Source organism: Hyaena hyaena, unplaced genomic scaffold (genome assembly GCF_003009895.1).
Source record: "Hyaena hyaena isolate Hyena2069 unplaced genomic scaffold, ASM300989v1 scaffold_160, whole genome shotgun sequence".
Taxonomy (NCBI): domain Eukaryota; kingdom Metazoa; phylum Chordata; class Mammalia; order Carnivora; family Hyaenidae; genus Hyaena; species Hyaena hyaena.
The window spans coordinates 809,562-828,281 of NW_024080793.1; the positions used below are offsets into that span (position 1 = coordinate 809,562).

At 52.3% G+C, this 18,720-nt stretch overlaps 1 protein-coding gene across 2 annotated transcripts in view; it reads left to right on the plus strand.

The window, feature by feature from the left end:
• Positions 1–18,720, plus strand: part of CPLX2 (complexin 2) — an 84,149-nt gene that overhangs the window by 43,594 nt on the left and 21,835 nt on the right. Inside the window, exon 1 of one of the 2 annotated variants that reach the window (XM_039239820.1) lies at positions 9,801–9,829. The exons of the other annotated variant lie outside the window; for it this stretch is intronic. The gene's annotated coding sequence lies outside the window, so the exon portion shown is untranslated. Of the gene's footprint in view, positions 1–9,800; positions 9,830–18,720 lie in introns of those variants that run through there. 2 annotated transcript variants of the gene reach the window in all.

Here is an 18,720-nt window from a genome sequence, read left to right on the forward strand (position 1 = left end):
CCCGTGAGCCCTGTGGGAACACACCAAGCTCAGAGGCATCGCTGTGATGGCCTGACCTTCCTCGACACCCACGGGGGCTCAGAGCATCAGCCAGAAAGCCCTGAGCTGTAAACAGTGAAACTGTAGGAGCACACACTGTGTTCTCTCTCTCGTGCACACACACGTGAACTTATGGCTTAAGTACATGCTCATATCTATGCACATCTATCAATGCACACGCCCATCACACACATGCACATGTATTGTGTAATACTGCACACACACAAAATCACAGAGGGTGGTGCATGTCCACACATGCAGATACACACACACACACATGCACACACTTACTGCCTCCTTCCTGCTCATTTTGTAATGAAGGCACTCGGGCTGTCCCCTGTGGAAGGGGCTTCTGCGCAAGGGGACACCCCAACCCCTGCCTAGTCTGTCACCTTAGAGGACTGAGGACGCCTTCAGTGGGGAGGGGATTATTCCTCACCAGCAAGGGGTTAACGAGGGAGCGGGTGGCTGGCTCTTTGGGGCCCAGGGTTACACTCTTTGGGAGCTAAGCTGTGACCCTTCAAGATTTTACCAATTGCTCCTCTCATCTGGGCTCCTCTCATCGAGGCTGGGCAAAACAGTGACGAGGAGGGCTTTCTGGGAGCTCAGAGCTTTGGGGAGCCCGCACCCTTGAAGGCCTCACCGCACCATTCCCTGCACAGGAGTCCCTGTTTTACTGCATGTTTTAATCTCAGGTCTTATCTGTGTAGCACAGATTTGAGAGCAGAGGACCTGTGTACCCACCCTAGAAAGGAGCCTCAGCACCCTCCTGACCTCAGGCACACTCAGCATCTCTCTTGACCTCGGTTTCCTCATCTATGGGATAAGGTTAATGAGTCTTGTTAAAAGGAGGTATGGGGCTATATGCAATGCTGTCTCCGAGCAGTTTGCAGACTTCTCATGAAGCCACCAGCCAGGTATAGAAAAAGAATAGCCCAGGCATAGCAAATGCAAAGGCCCTGAGGCAGGAACGAACTTGGTATACATAAAAGAACAGAACAAAACCCCTCAGAGCTGAAAGAACACAAAGGAATTAAAAAGAGGGGAGAGTAGAGGGGCACCTGGGTGGCTCAGTCAGTTAAGCATCCAACTCTTGATTTTGACTCAGGTCATTATCTGAGGGTTCATGGGTTCAAGCCCCATGTCGGGCTCCGTGCTGTCTTTCTCTCCTTCTGATTCTCTCTCTCCCTCTCTCTCTGTCCCACTTGCTCTCTCTTTCTCAAAATAAACATTTAAAAACAAAAGAGGGGGCTAGAAAAGTGCCTTTGCAGAGGTAGGAAGGCACCAGATTATTTGAAGAGGGCCAATGGGATGCCTGTCAGCTGCAGGGGTTGAGAAGCTGGGCCTGTGCTTGGGGGCTGGATTGCACTTTAGGAAAGCACATTTCAATCAGCAGCCCTTGGGAGAGAAGGCAGAAACGGAACCCCAGAGACAAGTCTCAGGGGGCTCCCAGCCACCCCTCTGCCTAGAGCATCCCCTGATGAGGATCAGAGATGCCCCACCCCCCACCCCCAGGCAGGCTGCACAGCGCCCATGACAGGGTACGCCTGCGGGCTCCACAGCCAGCAGCTCCCTCTCCTGCAGCTTTTCTCCCTTCATCTTCACAGCATCCTGTGTGAGAGACCACACCAGACCCCTTCCTCTTCCAGAACACAGAGCTTAAGCTCTGAGATGTTAGGGCTGAATGCTTCTTGATGTCTCCACTGTCCAGTCCACACCATCACCTCTCTGCGGGGCAGCTACAGCCTTTTAGCCCATCCCCCACTTTCAGCCCTCTCCCCTAATCTGTCCTCCACACACCAGCCAGAGGAGTCTTGTTAAGTGTCAGCCAAGCCTGTTCCTCCACTGCTTACAGCTCTACAGAGATCCACCATTCTCAGACAAAAATCCACAGTGTGCACTGGGAGCCTCAAGGCCCTGGGCCACCTGGCCCCTGCGGGCCTCTCCCAGCTCATTTCCTCACCTCTCCCCCTGTTCGCCCAGCTCCAGTCACCTTGGCCTTCTCTCTACTGCTCCAAAGCACCAAGCTTATTCCTGCCCCAGGGTCTTTGCACCAGCCTCTCCCTCATGCAAATGTCACCTCCCCATGAAGACCGCTCCCTCTAGAGTAACCCCTCCCCACATCTCCTCCCCTGACCACCTCATACTGTGTTATTTTCTTCAGCACATTGACATCTGAAATTATTTTGTCTTTTGTTTGCTTACGTCTTATCTGTTGCCCATTCTAGACTGTGAGCCTCCTAAGGGCGGGGATCTCATTAGTACTGCCTGGCACAGAGAAAGAGCCAGGGGATATTTATGGAAAGAATGGATGGGTGATGTGCCCAAGGTCCCATGACTGATAGATAGCAGAGCCACGATTTGCACCTCGGCCTTTGGCCTTCCAGGGCCGGAAATCTTGGGGCTCTGGTAGTGCGAGAGAACCCAGGATGGTGGTGCTGGTAGCAGGAGAAAGGAGTCACTAGTGTGTTCATCGTCAGCAGTCTGACTGGTATGATGGCCTGTCTCACCCTCTTGAAATCAGGGGACAGACTTCAGACAATCAGACAATCACTCCAGCCATGTGGCTGCCATGGCGATTCCTTTACTCTAAGGCTCGGCTACAGCCATTCACTACTGAGCATGCACACACACCCCCGACACCTCACCCTGGTGCCTGGCCAGTCCTGGGTAGGAGCAGGGCCACCAGAATCCTAGTCTGCGACTCCAACTCCACTGGGCAAGCACAGCACACCAGTTGGCCAGGCCTGTGGGCTCCCAGGAGCTCAAGGGCACATGAAGTTGGCGAGCCTGCAGTGGGGCGAAGACGCAGGCCCCAGGATAAGCAAGGGAGAGACACCAGCCCCAGCCCTCTCCACCTGCTGCCGGCTGTCTGACCTTGGAAACAGCACTCCCCTCCTCTAAGCCTCAGTTCCCTCATCTGCAAAAGGAAATCAGGGTGGATTTAATGATCTCTGAGGACTCTTCCAGCTCTGAAGAGGAAAAAAAAAAAAAGGATTTTTTAAATGCTAGGCACTTATTAAACACCTGCTGTATACCACCATCATATTTGACTCTCACAGCAAACCTATGGCTACAGCCCCGGTTGCAGAGGGACAGAGGCCTGTCCTCACAGCTGGCGGGTGGCACAGCTACTGCCCCTTCTCCCCTCACCAGCTGCCCTAAGAGTCTTCGCTACTTCGGGCCCCCCTCAATGCCCACGGCCTCATACCCGGAAGTTGGGCCTTCTGCCTTCTCCCTCTGAAAATCTTCCTTCTGCACTGGGGTAGGTTTGCAGCTGGAGGTCCTCCAAAAAGCAAGGTGAGCCCCACCCTGCAGCCTTGCTGAGCTCAGGGACCCCAAAGTTCAGGGGTCTCCAGGTGCCGTTAGACCCCACCTGGGTGGCCTTGGGCAAGTCTGTCAACCTCTCTGAGGGTCGTCTTCATCATACATGCCACGGGAAGGATACTTCTTATCTTCGGGTGACACTGACATGACTCACTGACAAGGATACCAGAGGGACACTCTAGACTGGCCCCTGAGCACATAAACAGAGTGCTGTGGGGGCTGGGGAGGGCCCTGGGGGCCAGCAAAGGAGCCGGGCTCATCCCAGGCGACGTGAGGTCACCGCAGGAAGTTTCTGAGCAGGGGAGTGATGTGATGTGAGGGGTATTTTAGGAAGATTCTTCTGGCAACGCAGTACAGGTTGGCTAGGAGGAGCTGTGTGGGGGAGTGTGGGCGGCGTGTGTGCCTGGAAAACACTTGCAAATGAGGCCCGTCTCCCAGCCCTCCAGCATCTGAGGCGACTTGAGAGGCAGAGCTGGTGTGTGTGGAGGTCCCTCTCACCCTCTGACCCTACCCACACAGCATCTACAACCCCAGGGCCACCAGCTCCAGAGACACTCAAGCTTCACCCCCCTCCGGGCCGTGTCAGCACCTTTGCCCTCATAAAGGGCTTTCTCGCATGGCCCATTTTGTCACACCCGTCTAGCTCACAGTGGCAGTGAGAACGGGAAGCTGGGATTTGAACCCAGCTATAGGGCGCCAAAATCCAGTGGCCCTCCACTCAGCGTCAGAGATACTCTGGGAGGAAACCATCCCCAGGATGCTGTCGGAGCCTCAGACGGGCACTGTCCACCTCCCCTCAGTCCAGGGCAGGATCAGGAGGGGTTCAGCCTTACTCAGCCCGAGCCCCCTACCCCAGGAGGAGCCTGACGGGCGGCTGCAGAACTTCCCAGACAGACAGGGCCAATTTCTTGGTACCAGTCACACAGGAGTCAACGCCAGCTCCACCAGGCTCCACCAGACAGCAAAGGGAGCAGAAAGACACAGGCAGCCACCATGGAGGTTCACACCAGGCCCTGAACATTCAGACATGGCCATGCCTTCAAATAGCCCACAGGCTGGTGGCAGAGGCCAGGAGGGTGCAGGGCAGGAAGTGCTGCATGGGATACAGGCAAACACAGACGATGCAGGAGAAGTGGTGGGGAGTGGGTGCGGCGGGGGGGGGGGAAGGGGGGGACAATGAGCATGGTGGGGGGGGGACTCAGCTTAGCCAGGTGCAGGGGGAGGCGAGGATGAGAACAGTGGCGACGGATTGCTACCAACAGGGCCAAGATACCTGTTGGGGTCAGGACATGCATGAACCAAGTGGCGCTGAGGTGAGTCTTGCCAGTGATGTAAGAGTTGCCAGGTGACAAGAGGAGGTACAGGTGCTCTAGGAAAAGGGAGGGCCAGGCACACAAGCACAGAGGCAAAAAAGGACAGGGTATTTCCGGAAACCGCAGGAGTTCAGCATGTCTAAAGGAGGGGGTGAGAAAGCAGCTTGGAGGGAGCAGCGGAGATCCTGTCCACTGTGTTGAGGAGGTGGGGTTGGTCAGTGCTTTGTGTGCCGTTACATGACCCTGGGCAGGTCACTTAACCCCCTGGTGCCTCAGTTTGCTCATCTGTAACATGGGGATATCATCCACAAATAAGTGGAAGGGCTGGGATCTGAACCCCAGCCATTAGCCCAAGCCTCTATTCTAAAGCACCTCCTTGTCTTCCTACTCAGAGAGCAAGTCTCCTATGTCACAGTGGGTGTTACAGGCAGCAGGACACAGCAGTGAGCAGGGCAGATGAGGTTCCTCTCCTCCTGGAGATTTTATTCTAGTGGGGGAGACAAGCAATCAACACATAAACAAACATATTTATGCAATCAAAATAATTTCAGACAGTGGCAAGTGTTATAAACACCATTAAACAGAGTAATGAGATAGGAATAGACATCCTCATTTAAACAGAATTTAGAGAGTAAAGGAGGGACAGTCTCTTTGAGGAGGGGACATTCAAGTCCAAAAGTGAACACCAAGAAGGAGTCAGCTAAGTAAGGATGGGGGGGGGGGGGGGTGCAGTGTTCTTGGTGGAGGCCATAGCAAGTGCAAAGGTCCTGAGATAGGAACAAGATTGGCAGCTTGAGAAAGACAAAAGTCCTTGCGGCTGGCGTGGAGCAAGGAAAAGAGTGAATGGTGGGCAAGGAGGGCAGAGGGAAGAGGTGGCTCAGCTCAGATGGAGCCTTGGAGACCAAGGAAATGACTTTGGACTTCATTCTAAGTGTGGTGGTTTTATTCTAAACTAATAGAGGGTTTTAAACAGAGGTGTGACATGATCTACTTTGCATTTTTTCAGGATCCCTTGCATGCTGCAGGGAAACTGTGTTGGTGTGTGTTTTAATACCAACTAGTATTGCTGTGCAGCTATGACACCCACATTTCACCAGTTTGCTTGTTTGCATAGTGCTGACCTGTCTGTTGTCACCAGCTACCTCCTGTTGGGCATTTGTGGCTCAAAATGATGCCTAGTCATCTAACAGGAGTCACCTTTGAATGAGAAGAGGATAGGACTTATTGATTCCATAGGAATGCATGATGGTAGGTTTCAAAGCCCTGGACTTCAGTCCGTATCTTCCTGGGGCTACTCCCACAAAGACCTAGAATCTGTGCCTCGCCTCAAACACACAACCTCATGCCTGTAGTCAAACTCCATGCTAGATACTGGAGGTGCAAAGACAAAGAAGACTTGACCTTGAGGGGTTCCCAGCCTGACAGGGATAACTCAGAAGCGGAGGCTCTGCCCAAGCAAGCACGGGAGTGCCACACAGGATGGGGACGACACCCTGGCAGGGGAAGCCCCATGTAGAGGTGGGGTAGGCTCCTGGAGGAGAAGTCCTCTGACCTGAGTCCTCACTGGGGTCCAGTAGGAGAGGCAGGCTTTGGCACTGCACTCAGCCAAGTTCCTGTCTTGGTGATACCGCTTTCCAGCTGCGTGAGCCCAAGCAGGTCCCTCGAGCCCTCCAAGTCCTCAGCTCCTCCCGGGAGCTCCCCCCGGCAGGACGTCGGCCATCAGGGGACAAGACCTGTGTAAAGCATCAAATACAGTGCCTTGCACCAAGCAGCCACTCGGTAAACATTAGTCTCCTCCCATAATACTAATGGAATTGTCCCCTCGGAGGACAACAGACACGGGACTGAGCATGTTTGTCCATTTTAGCTTTAGGCGCTGCCCCTTTGCCACTGACTCAGGGGCTCCTCGGGGGGTACACGGTTCGTGCGGCAGGCCCACAGCCCCTGTAGCAGGATATGTCAGTGGTAAGGCACACCGTGAAGGAGAGACCCGCACTGATGCTGACTAAAATACTCAAGTTTGCAAGTGGTTCTATTTTTTTTAGCAAATTAGAGTGGGTCCAAAGATTTCTGTATAATCACGTCACATTCGGTGAGCTAACATTGGCCAGACTGAGGGCCCACGGGGCAAGCGGAAGGCAAGAGTTCTCGCATCCTGCCATCCCTTGGAAAGGCTTGCGGAAGGGTTACATTTGGGCTAGGCCTGGAAGGAAGGGCGGCTTTGGATGGAGGTAAAGAGTGAGTCTGGCGGAGGATGAGTGGGCGGCAGACAGAGGCAGGAAAGCAGCAGCAGGCACAGGGAGCGTCCCGAGGTTCTTCTCAGCTGGAACTTTCCGGATGCGAGTGGAATGGCCAGACCGGCTGTCAGAAAGGTGGGCTCAGCCACACTATAAAGGACCTTGAGTGCCAAGGTCAGGAATTGAGGCTCCAGCCAACATGCCAGCATTTCCCAAAGTGCGTTTTTCAGAACACCCCTTCCCTGATGCTCCACATTGAAAGCTCCATGATCAGATAAGTTCTAGAAATGCTACACGCTGTGTCACCTCTCAGAGAATCATCATCCACAAGAGCACATTAAAGGCCCCGCAAATTCCTGAAGGCAAAAATCTGTTTGACTTCATTTAGCCCAGCAATCCCCACTCACCTAAGCAAGGGCCCCCTATTCACAGAGCCCCCATCAATAACTGCACAATCCACTTTGAACAATGTCAGCAGAGAAAGGGGCGGGCTGCCGACTGTTTCGAGCAGGGTCAGAACTGCATGGTCAGAGCTGAGCTCACAAAGGATCTATGAGTCAGCCCCATGAGAGGCCTGTGAATGGAGATGGGACCGAGAGAGCTGGGGGGAGGTGGGGAGACACAATTAGGAGGCTTGGTGGTGCAGGGAGGAGCTAGTAAGGCCCAAGGAACCCACAGGCAGCAGGGAAGGAGACAGGAGATGGCTCAGCACCAGGAGTCTGAACTTGGACCTAGACACCCACATGGACCAGGGCTTTGAATTTGAGGAACCAGGGAGGTGGCAGAGCCCCACCTATGATAGCTCTGGGGGGAGATGAATGAGTCCAATGCAGGACATCTTGCATGAAAGGAGCCTGTGAGCAGGTGGCTATACCGCTCTAGAGCCGTGAGCCTGTTTTCTTGTCTCCCTGAAGCTGCCCTCAAGTTAGGGAGCCCGAAAGAGGTCCTATAGCCTCTCTTCCTGACTGAGCGCTGAATCAACCCCAGTGGTTTGAATTGGGGTGCCTCTCAAGGAAACAGTCCAAGCCACTCGCTCTTGCAGTAAACATTTTTCAGGTCCATGCCAGGTAGGCCCATGCTTGGCCTTGTACCAAGAGGTGACTCTGCCCCCTCTGACAAGCAGCCGTGCCAAGTTACTGGGCAGGCAAATGAGGGCCACCATGAAGCCTCCACAAAATCCCAATGAGGCAGGGACCCACTCTGCTCAGAGGAAGAGACATGTGTCCTGGGTTGGGAATAATTATAGGAGGAGGGCGTCCTAGGCAGAGGCCACAGCAGCTCAAAGGTACAGAGGAGGGCTTGGAGAAGAGAAAACACGCAGCTAGGGTGAAAGCTCATCATCAGAAGTCACTTGGGGGACTGGGCCTCAACTTTCCTACCTGTGAAATGGGTACAAGAACCCCCACTACAAGTTCCACAGAGGCAGGGCTATGGACACTCCCCCTTCCACTTGCCAGACTCTGCCAGGCCCCGTGCCAGCCACGGGGACCACAGGGACAAATAAGCCTGGAGACCAAACTGGGCTCCTTCATGCCACTGACATAGGCTTTCTATCTTTCGCCCTCTAGTGCTTGGAAGGTGGTTATTGTTGGAATCAGAGCCAGGCTGTCCTCCGCTCCCAGGGGCCTGGTTCCAGATGTGCACGTCTGGCAGCCGCGCTGTGGTCCTGGCGAGAGTGTGAGGATCCGTGGGCCGCTCAAGGAGAGGCAGATGTATTTTGACAAGCCTGCCACAGCTTCTGCGGCATCCTGAGTCAAAATAAGCCCTTCTCTTGGGCAGCCCCTGGGATGGGCTATTTCCGCACCACATTCCTTTTTTCCACACGGGGGGCTGAGCGGCAATGATTCCAGCTAAAAACAGAAGCTGCCTCAGCTGGAGCACACAGCATTCCCCTCCACGAAAGAGACATCCGATTGCAGCCTGGAAGTCTTCCTTGTGGACTCAGACTCAGATAATTTCCCCTGAGGGGAGAGGCAGTCACACCCAAGCAACACTCCAATAACCCTCCCTTCCCAGAGGATTACAGATCATAAAAATAAGTCCTTACATGTGAACAAAACTTGACCAATGACAAAGTATGTCCTTGTCCATACAGTAACTTGGTGAGGTGACTGTGACTGTTCCCATTTTGAAGGTGAGCAAACTGAGGCTCAGAGAGGTGATCTGACACTGGAGGGCATAAAAGAAAGATCTGAGTCCAAAGCGGTCAGGCTCTCTAGGTGAAAAGAAAGCCTGCAAGAGAGGAAAGGGTATGGAGGCGAACATCTGTGGCTGTGAACAGAATTACTAAATTTGAGCAGGCTGGGACCAAAGGGCAGGAAGTCTCGCTGCCCAGGTACCAGACAGCGTGCAAAGTCACCTTGACATATAGTATCTCATTCTAATCTTCCAAAGAGCCCTGGCAAGAGGAAGTCATTATCCCTGCTTTCTAGACGGGGAAACTGAGGTTCAGAGAGACAAAGGCCTTGCTTCCTTGGGGCTGGCGGAGCTGAGGCCACGGGGAGCTCAGGCGAGAGGGGGAGTGGGGCTGGCCCCAGAGAGAGCAGGGTGGGCAGTCAGGTGTCTGCTGGTGTCTTCTGGAGCACGACAGCCACCTCAGCACCTCAGTGTCTGACTCCAAGTGGTCTGGCAGGTACCACTTTCAAAAGCAAGTCAAACACCGAAACACGTGGTCCTCTTTCTCAGTTCTTTTACAACGCTGGGGTTACACCCAGGAGGAAGTCTCAGGCTGTGCCAGTGGGTCCTTAACACCACTCTAATATCAGCACCCTCCCTTTCAATGACTAGGGTGCTGGCCCCCAGAGCAGACATCAGCACTGTTTCCTCTTCGTTGTGCTTATGCGCGTGGGTACCCTCTGCTACAGCAAGTGACACTGCTTTCCTGGTGTGAAGCAGCAAGACGAGTTTTCCTTTGTAAGTAAACGCATCGAACGGTTTTATTTTTGCAAGTGAGTGAAATTAGAGGGCAATGTTAAGTAAATAGCAGAGGTGGTGTGGAGATGTGGCAAAAAACTGCGGAGGTGTGACTTCAGGGAGCAGGGCTGGCACATGCTGGCTTCTCACCTCTAGGCCCCTCACCAGCCCCCCGCATTGGCACCACCATTGCGGTTCGCTGAGGGGAGCCCTGAGAATCCAGGCGCCGGCACCCCTCCCCCATCTCCTGCCGATCGGGCTGTGCCCCAGTTCCAGCATGGGCCACCAAACGTTCGTTGACAAATCTGTCTACTGCTCGCTGAGATCTGCTCAGGGGAAAAGGGGGAATTGTCTCTCGAAGGTAAAACCATGAGCACAGACACTGGCCAAAGGAGGCAAGACAAAGTGAGCAACTGCCTCTCACTGATAACCAATTTCAACCTTGAGAAGGCTAGAATGATAAGGCGGAAGTTCTGGAAGCACACAGCCAGAACTCAGATCTAGCTGCCTTGTACGTGCTGCATGACCCTGAGCACATGGCTGCCCTGCTCTGCACCATCTCCTCCTCTGCAGAATGGGATCATCGAGGGGCCCTTTCCCAAGGATTGTCACAAGGATGACCCAAGTTCATGCAGATGAAGAACCGTAGCAGCCTTGGCACATAGCCTATGCCACACACAGTGCCTATTACTCTTTGCCAGTGTCAGGTCAAGGCTGACATCAGCACTGCAAAGTGGGCTCAGAGAGGGTCTGAGCCTAGCCACAGGTCACATAGCCAGGAGGTGCTAAGGCCAGAGTTAAGAGCCCAAACTCGCCAGCTTCATCCCTGGTGCCCTTTCTCCAACATGCCCTGAACTCTCCCCCACTCCCACCCTACCCCCACCCCCCTCCCTCGCCCTGAGGGGTCCCCTCTCTCCTGAATGCTTACCCCCACCTTTGACCTTTGCACAAAGACTCTCTCCCCTTCTGCAGGGCAGAGCCAGGCCTTCAGCTGCTGAGTCAACCTTTTAGCTCTCCTTCTGCCTTTCTGCTATCTTTGCTGCCTTCCAGCCTGGCCTGGCAGTCTCCCATTAAAATCACTGGAAAAACAAGTCCTCTTTTGATTGCATGAGGCAGACCCCCAAGTTAATGAAACTGTTCCCTCTTCCTTCTCTCCTTCTTTTTCCAAACTGGAAAAGCAAAAAAGGCCACACAACCTCCTGAGCCTTAGTTTGCCCTTAAGTACAATGGGGTCATAACAGTACATTTGCATACAGTTGAGGCAAGGACTCAAGGCATGTGTAAAGCCTCAGGGCTGTGCCTCGCAGATAGTAAGTGCTCCTAATTAGTACTATGCCTTGTATCATTGTTAGTATTATTACTACTATCAGTGGATGATGGTCAGAGACCCTGTCCCAGTCTTCGAAGACTCCATCTTCTAGGAAAAGCCAGGAAAAGGGAGCATCTGAGATCTCAGGTACCCTACAAGGCAGCAGAGGACAAGTGAATTCTGCAGTGTCAGAATGATACAACACTGCAGTCAAACAGGTGTACAGTGATCCAGGGCCCCAGTGGGAGTGGAAGACTGCACAAGCCATTTATTCAGCAAACATTTACCAGGTGCCCACCATGGGCCAGGCACTGTGCCAGGCTTCAGCGCCGCAACAATGGGCAAACAGACGTCATCTTTGCCCCTGTGGGACTCCCACCCAGAGGAAGGAATCAACCTGGAACAAATTATTGAAGTTCAGCTGAGCTAAGAAGAAAAGTACCTTGTGCCATAGAAATGTCTACCAGGAAACAAAGTTTAGTCTGAGGGTGTAGCCAGGGAGGCTTCCCAGGAAGTAGGGATTAAAGGGGATGTGAATAGAAGCAGGGAGAGCAGATGGATGTGACTCGGAGAGGAGACATTTGGGGGGCAGGGAGGAACCAGCCTTCTGCCATACAGCAGGGTGACCAAGGGGCAGTCTAGACTCAAAATGCCTGGAGGTCTAATCCCAGCTCTATCATGTGCTGGCTGTGACACTTTAACCAGTATAAGTCTCTCTGAACCTCAGTTCCCTCATCTGCATAATGGGAACCATATCAACTACCTCACTGGATTAAATGTAGTAACATACATGGAGTAGTTAGCATGAGGCCAGCCAGTCCTATTTTAGATGCAGATGATAGAAAAAGCACTCAAAATGCTTCAAGGGCAAAAAAAAGGGTTGTATTTGTTAGTATAAAAAATTCAATGGTAGATCCTGGATTTCAGGAAGAGCTTGATCCAGGAGTCATACACTATCCTTAGGGCTCAGTCTCTCTCTGTCGGTCAGTTCTGTTTCTCTCTGGCTTGGCTTCTCCCTTATGCAGGCTCCTTTCACACTGTGACCTTGCAGCTCCAGGCTCACACTTTCTTAGTTCAGTAACTCTAACAGAAAAAGAATTATTTCCAGAATAATTTCCATGACTGAGTCTTACTGGACCACCTCAAGTCACATGTCCATACCTTAATCCTAGGCCTGGGCTATGCACCAGTCTGCAGAGCTTGAATAAAGAGAATTACAGGACTCTATCCGAACCACATGGCCAAAGAATAGGAGAAGGGCGAATCTCCAAAGGAATATTAAGGGGCTGTACAGAAGAAAGGCTACAGGGCAGACTAAGACAACCTACGTCCACCACAGCAACTACACAGAGACCACAGAGCGACCACACTGCAGCAGGCGGTGACACAGAGAGTGCTCAGTAATCATTAAGTGTCTCCTCGCCCTCCACTCAGCTGCAGAGTGAGTCCCATCTCCCATGCAGACCTCCTGATCCCAGAAGAGCAGAGAGGCGAGGGGCAGACAGCCTGGATGCAAATCTTCAAAGGCACCTTCTAACTGTCTGGACTTGGCAAGATTCCTGTCCTCTGCCTCTTTCCTTATCTGTGAAATGGGCATAGTACTAATTACTCGCTTCATAACGTTGTTGAGCAACTTAAGCAAGGTAGTGTATGTAGAGCAGATAGCACAAAGTAGCTCAGCAAAGTTAGCTCATCATTCCACAGGCTCTGAACGTCAAGGGTCATGTCGATTCACCCCTGCTCATTGGTAAAGCCCCTTCCCCCTTCCAGGAGATCTACCAAAAGCCAGTGAAAGACCACATTCGACTTCTCCCTTCCACTTGGTGAAATGAAATCTTCTCCTTTCCACTTGGTTCAGCAGGAAATCTAAATAAGTGGCTCCCGAAATCTAGGGGAGGCTGCAGCCTCCCTGAATTGGAGGGAGCCCTTAGAAGGAATCAGAGACCACCCAGGCCCAGGCCCTCCCCGTGTCGGGCCTCCCCCAGGTTACTGGCTCTGTGCGGGTCTGCTTGGGGAGCTGGCTTCTTCCCATGCCCTTGGTTATCAAGGAGTCCCGCAGTGTCCCTTCTCTGTCACCTGCCTGGTCCTATAGGCATCCGAGTGTATGGACCCCTCCCTCCCTCCCTCCCAAACATCTAGGAAGCAGAACTGATTAGGTAAGGAAAAGAGGGAAAGGAGAAAGAGAGAAGGAACAGGGAACAGTTTCATTAAGCACCCAATCGTGCGCCACACTCAGCCGGCACCTGTGTACAAGTCCTCATCTAATCTCATCACAGACCTTAGCTACCATCCCCCCGCACTCCCAGTGAGGAAACGGAGGCTCAGAGAGGTGGGATGACCTACCTAAGGTCACCCAGCTAGGGAACGAAGGGGCCTGCCCGCCCAGGCCTGCAGAGGCACGTTGCCGCCACGCTGCGCACTGAGCCAAGCCGGGAATCGCACAGCCCGGCAGCCCGAGTCCAGAGAGAAAGCAGGTTTCCAAGGAGAAGGAGGAGAGGTGTTGGGAACATGCAGTTATTTACAGGGTGCCGTGTGGGCTGTTGCGGGAGGAGGGAGACACGTCCTGAGGTGAGCAGGGAGTGGGAGATGCTGGGTCCTCAGTTTCCTCATCTACAGAACCGACAAGATAACAACAGCCTCTGCGGGAGATGGAGCCCAAGAAAGGAAATAGCGCATGCGCAGGGCTGGCCGGAGCGGGGAGCGCAACGGGTTCTCAGCGTGAGGGGGTGGATCCCACAGGTGGATCAGGGCCTGACCCCTGGGACTGTGGGCCACGGTTTCCCTAGAATCGGGGGAGGAAACTGCTCGGATCCTTAACAGAGACTTGCAATTCTCCAGAAATGGCAATGTGTTAAAGAGCCTGTCTGGGCAAATGAGGTCAGAAAACTTGGGACTGGAGACACGAGAATTCAACCTGAGACTCGGTGTGTTGCACTTGCTCCTTAAAACCCCCTGAAGGATGGCCCCTATTCCACTTTGATAACATCCAGGCCCCTCCCCCTGGCTGACAAGGACCCACAGCCCTGGACAGCCCACCTCTCTGACCTCATGCACTACCACTACCGCTCTGCCTCTCCCTCCCCACACCACCACCTCCCCATCCTGGGCTTCACTCTGTCCCAGGAACAGGCAGAGTTCTTGCCCACCGTGGGGGAGTGTCCTTCCGGCCAAACCTCCTGCCCCAGACCTTCACCCAGGCCTCTTCCACTCCTTCAGGTCAAACTCAAATGTCATATACAGGAGGCTTTCCCAGACACCCTACCCCATCTTTCTTTCTCACGTCACCCTGTTTTATTTCTTCAGAGCATTCACCACTCTCTAAATTATCTTTCTATTTATTTGTTAACTGCCTGTCCCCTCCGGCCAGAAACACTGAACAAGGCAGGCCTTCTCTGTCTTGTCCACTCTGTATTCCAGCACCAAGACATGCCAGGCCCAGACCAGGTGTTCAGGGCACAGTGTTAAATGAGTGCACAGATGCTGATCTTTCCCAGGCATGGATGTGATGGTTGATTTTGGCCGCCATTTCCTACAAGCCCCCCATGTGCCAGGGCTTGTGCATGCCCTATCTAAGCCCCGTGGTCTTGTGCATGCCCTAACTAAGCCCCGTGGTGCACCTGCAACATAAGTGACAATACCCTTTGTTGCAGGTGAGGAAACTTAGCTCAGAGAGGGAGATTGGCTTGCCCAAAGTCACACAGTGAGGACCCAGCAAAGTCAAGACAGAAACCCAAAGCTCCTTACATTCTTCTGTGCCCTGGGAGAGGAGTTTCAAAGAGCAGTATGCCATAAGAGGTGTGGGGACTCATTTGCAAAGAACTTACTGGGAACCCAGAGTATTCCATGCTGAGAACTGGATGCTGCTGGCCTGTGGTAGAGGCGAGAGCACACCCTTACCTTAACCCTCTCCCTGAGCACAAGCAGCTCCACGCTTCCCAGCCCCTTACAATCAGCTGGCCCAAAGCACTAGATCTGGCCAATGAATGGTGAGCAGAAGTGTCAGTATCAGTGAGAATCCTGGCAGGAAACACAGAATGTTCCATGTGGACCATTTGAGGAGAGCTTCATTAAGGGGTGGGCAGAACTGGCAGATTTCACAAAGGCTAGCACAGTTCTCCAGGGCCAGCATTAGTGCAGAGCCATTACCACCTCTAAGCCTGAAAGATGAGGAGAGAGTGGTTGCCAAGCCTGCAGAGGGGACATGTGTAGGAAGGACCACTGCCAGGAGCAGTGGCCTTCAGCCAAGGGACACTCTGATCTTGTTGTCCTTCTGCCTCCAAACCCTGCTGGGACCTCCCATTGATAGAACTCAACCAGAAGCCAGAGGACAAAGGGAACCTGTTGACTGGTCCATAAAGACCTGCCTCCTGGGCACAGATATGGTAGGGGGAGCAGATCTGGAGGAGCAAACAGAAGCTAGCCTGCAAGATCACCTCCCATCTGGGGCTATGGGGAGCTCTGTGACACTCCAACTCTCTCTTCCCACCACAGTGATCATAGAACGTACATGCTGAGACGGTGGCATCCCAAGATAGCATAGGACCTCCTCCCTCCTCCAACAAAAGCCCAGCAGCATCTGACCGTAACAGTGAGAAAGCAAACAAAACAAAACAAAACAAAACAAAAAAAAAAAAAAAAAAAACAAGCCATGGAGAGGCTGTTACAAAGAAAAAGGAATCTTTTGGAAAATCTTGAAAAGCTGATGACTTAGAATCAGGTAGCCTACCTGGGGCGGTGAGGCTTTGAAATGATGCAGTCCAAAGACACCCAAAAGTCACCTTGAGATGGACTGTAGGGCCAGGAATCAGAGGTTTTTCAAATCCATCAAATGGAAAGCAGGCCAGATAAAGGACCAGCGAGATGCTTGATGATCGCAGCTCTGGGAGAGAGCTCAGAGATGAAAAAAAAAGATATCTGGAACATCTGAGAGCCTCAGCCTCAGCTATGACTGAGGAGGACCTCAGGGCAATTCCTGCTCCCAAATTGTCTTTTGGAAGTAGGGGCACCAAAGGCACTGCTCCGGCGGGCAAATGTTCCAACTCCAATTGACAAACAAGATGCAGACAAATTGCTGGGAATGGATGGCACCCGCCCAAGAATGCTGATGCCACTCAAGGGTGAAATTGCAGAGCTGTTGGCAAAAATATGTGCATTTTTGAGGGGAGGTGGATATATGAACTGGGATCTATGGATATGAAATGTGAGCTCTGGAAAAGCTTTGAGTATGGACCCACAGAGTGAGCCCCTTCTCTCCCGTAAGTCAACACGACCATGGAATCACCCTGTACAAGTGAGGAGGTGGCTTAGAGATCAAGGACTGGGACCAGGATGATCGGTTCCTTCCTGGAAGGTCAGAGTATTAAATGAAGGGTCCTTCCAGAGTCTGGTCCTGCTTGATTAGAAGTTTTGTGGAGGAAGGGACACACGGCTTCAAAGTTACAGGTTCCAGCAGGTTTCTCCTAGGTGGCAGAGACAGAAACCTCATTCAAAACAACCTGAGTAGGAACAGCGGTTATTGATCACATAACGGAAAAGTACAGGAGAAGATGATGCTTAAAGGCACATCAGGAACTGGGCACTCAGATGCTGTCATCAGAAATTTGTCTCCTATCCTCCCCTTGGCTCTGCTCTTCTCTGGCAGCCTCTCCCTGGGTGATGGCAAAAACAACCCAGCTGCTCAGGCCCACATTCTGCCAGTTTGGCAAATCCTATAGAAATAGAAAGCATCTTTCCTGTAGGTTCTAGCTAAAATCCCAGGGCTGGCTCTCACTGGCTTAGCTTGTGTCAGTTGCCTTCCCTGAGCCAATCATTGGGGCCACAACTAATACTGTTCTATGGCTGCTACAGGTCTGTTGCTCACCCATGGGAGTGGGGCATGGAGTTAGCTCCACTCAGACCATAAAGCCTAAGGGTACAGGAGGACAGGAACTCCAAAGAGATACTAAACAGGACAAAAGTGTGTATCAACACAGCAAATGACACCAAAAATATCCCAATGACAAAATGCCACAGTGATGAGGCCAAAGCATGGAAGGAAATCATGGGATTATGTGTGTGGTCTAAGAATGAAAAAAAAAGGAGGTGAGGACAAGTATAAGATTTAGACAAGGATGCCAGAATTATTGTGGTCTATACCCCAGTAAGGGGCCTAAAGCTGCCCATGAGATGGGGACCTTAAGACTGATGTGGCAGGACAAGCCATTTTGATCCTAGGCCGGTTGGGGGGGGGGGGGCGGGGAGCAATGCCATGCACAGATTTTCATCTCTGGAAAGATTTGTTGTTGAGCATGCACAATGGAGAAGGCCTTGGGTTTGATGCTGGAGACTCAGGGATGAGCAAGATATGATCCTTGCCCTCAAGCAGCTTATGATCCTATGGGAGGAGACATACAAGGACGTGTAAATTAACAGAGGAATGAAATGAACATCAGAGGTGTTGAGTGCTCTGTAGCAATGAGTGCTCTGTAGGAGAGCAGTCGCAGTAAACAGGCTGCAAGGGAGGCAGAAGTCAGATCAAGGGAAGCCCTTGTGGGTCTGGACTTGATGCTGTAGGCAACAGTGAGTCATCGAAAGCTTCTGAGTATAGGAGTGACACAAGACAGGATGAAGTTCCATCGTCTTAATGGTGCCAGATAAAGCCCAGACGAGTCACCGACGTGATCAAAGGGCTGGCAATAGGCCTGTGGAGGAGACAGAAGAGTGAGGACTGGAAAGATGAAGGCCAGTGGGAGCCTTGATCAAAGGCAGGCAGAGGAGCGTACAGCTTCCTGATGCTGGACCGAGGCAGGGATGGAGCCGCACCATGAAGTCAAAGAGAATGTGGCCTTTGTTCAACTCCCATCAGGAAAGGTGAGTGTTATACACATAAAAAAAAAAAAAAAAAAGTCATTTATATAACTACACCCCAAGAGGGGGTGTAGGCTGGAAATGGGGAATAAATGACTATCAAAGAGGTTCCGGTAGAGTCCTGGGTTACTGGTAGAGTCATAAAGAAAGGCTGAGGGGATGCTCCTCACTCATTCATCAGATGGTCGCTTCCTGAGGCCCTGCTTGGAGCCTGGCTCTCCTCTAGGCTCCAAGCCCAGAAGCATGAAGCAGGCATCCCCTTGTCCTATTATGTCACTGCCTTACCACTCTCTGGAATGACCCTGACCCCGTGTGTTTACCCGATCGGCGTCTGCTTCCCTTGCCGGACGAGAAGGGAATCTGTATATTTTTTCACTGTTTATCCCCAGCATTTAGAGGAGTCTCTGACATGTAGTAGATGTTTGGCCCATTATTTGCTGAATGAATGAATCCCTCATCCTCAATGGGTCTCCATCCTCAAAGAGTTCAAAATCTAGGGAGAAAGTCAGACAAGGAAACCAACCTTAAGTGTCAAGTTTAGTTTCATTGGTGCTACACTGTAAAGGTCCACGTGAGAGCAAAGAGGAAACTTCTGCTTCAGTCCTGTTTCTCAGGAGAGATTTCTTTATGCTTTAGCTGAGCCATGATGGTCAAAGCAGAGGCTAACCAAGTGAACAGAGCAGATGAGGCCATTCCTCCAAGAGCAAACAGCATGGGCAAAGGCTCAGAAACACCA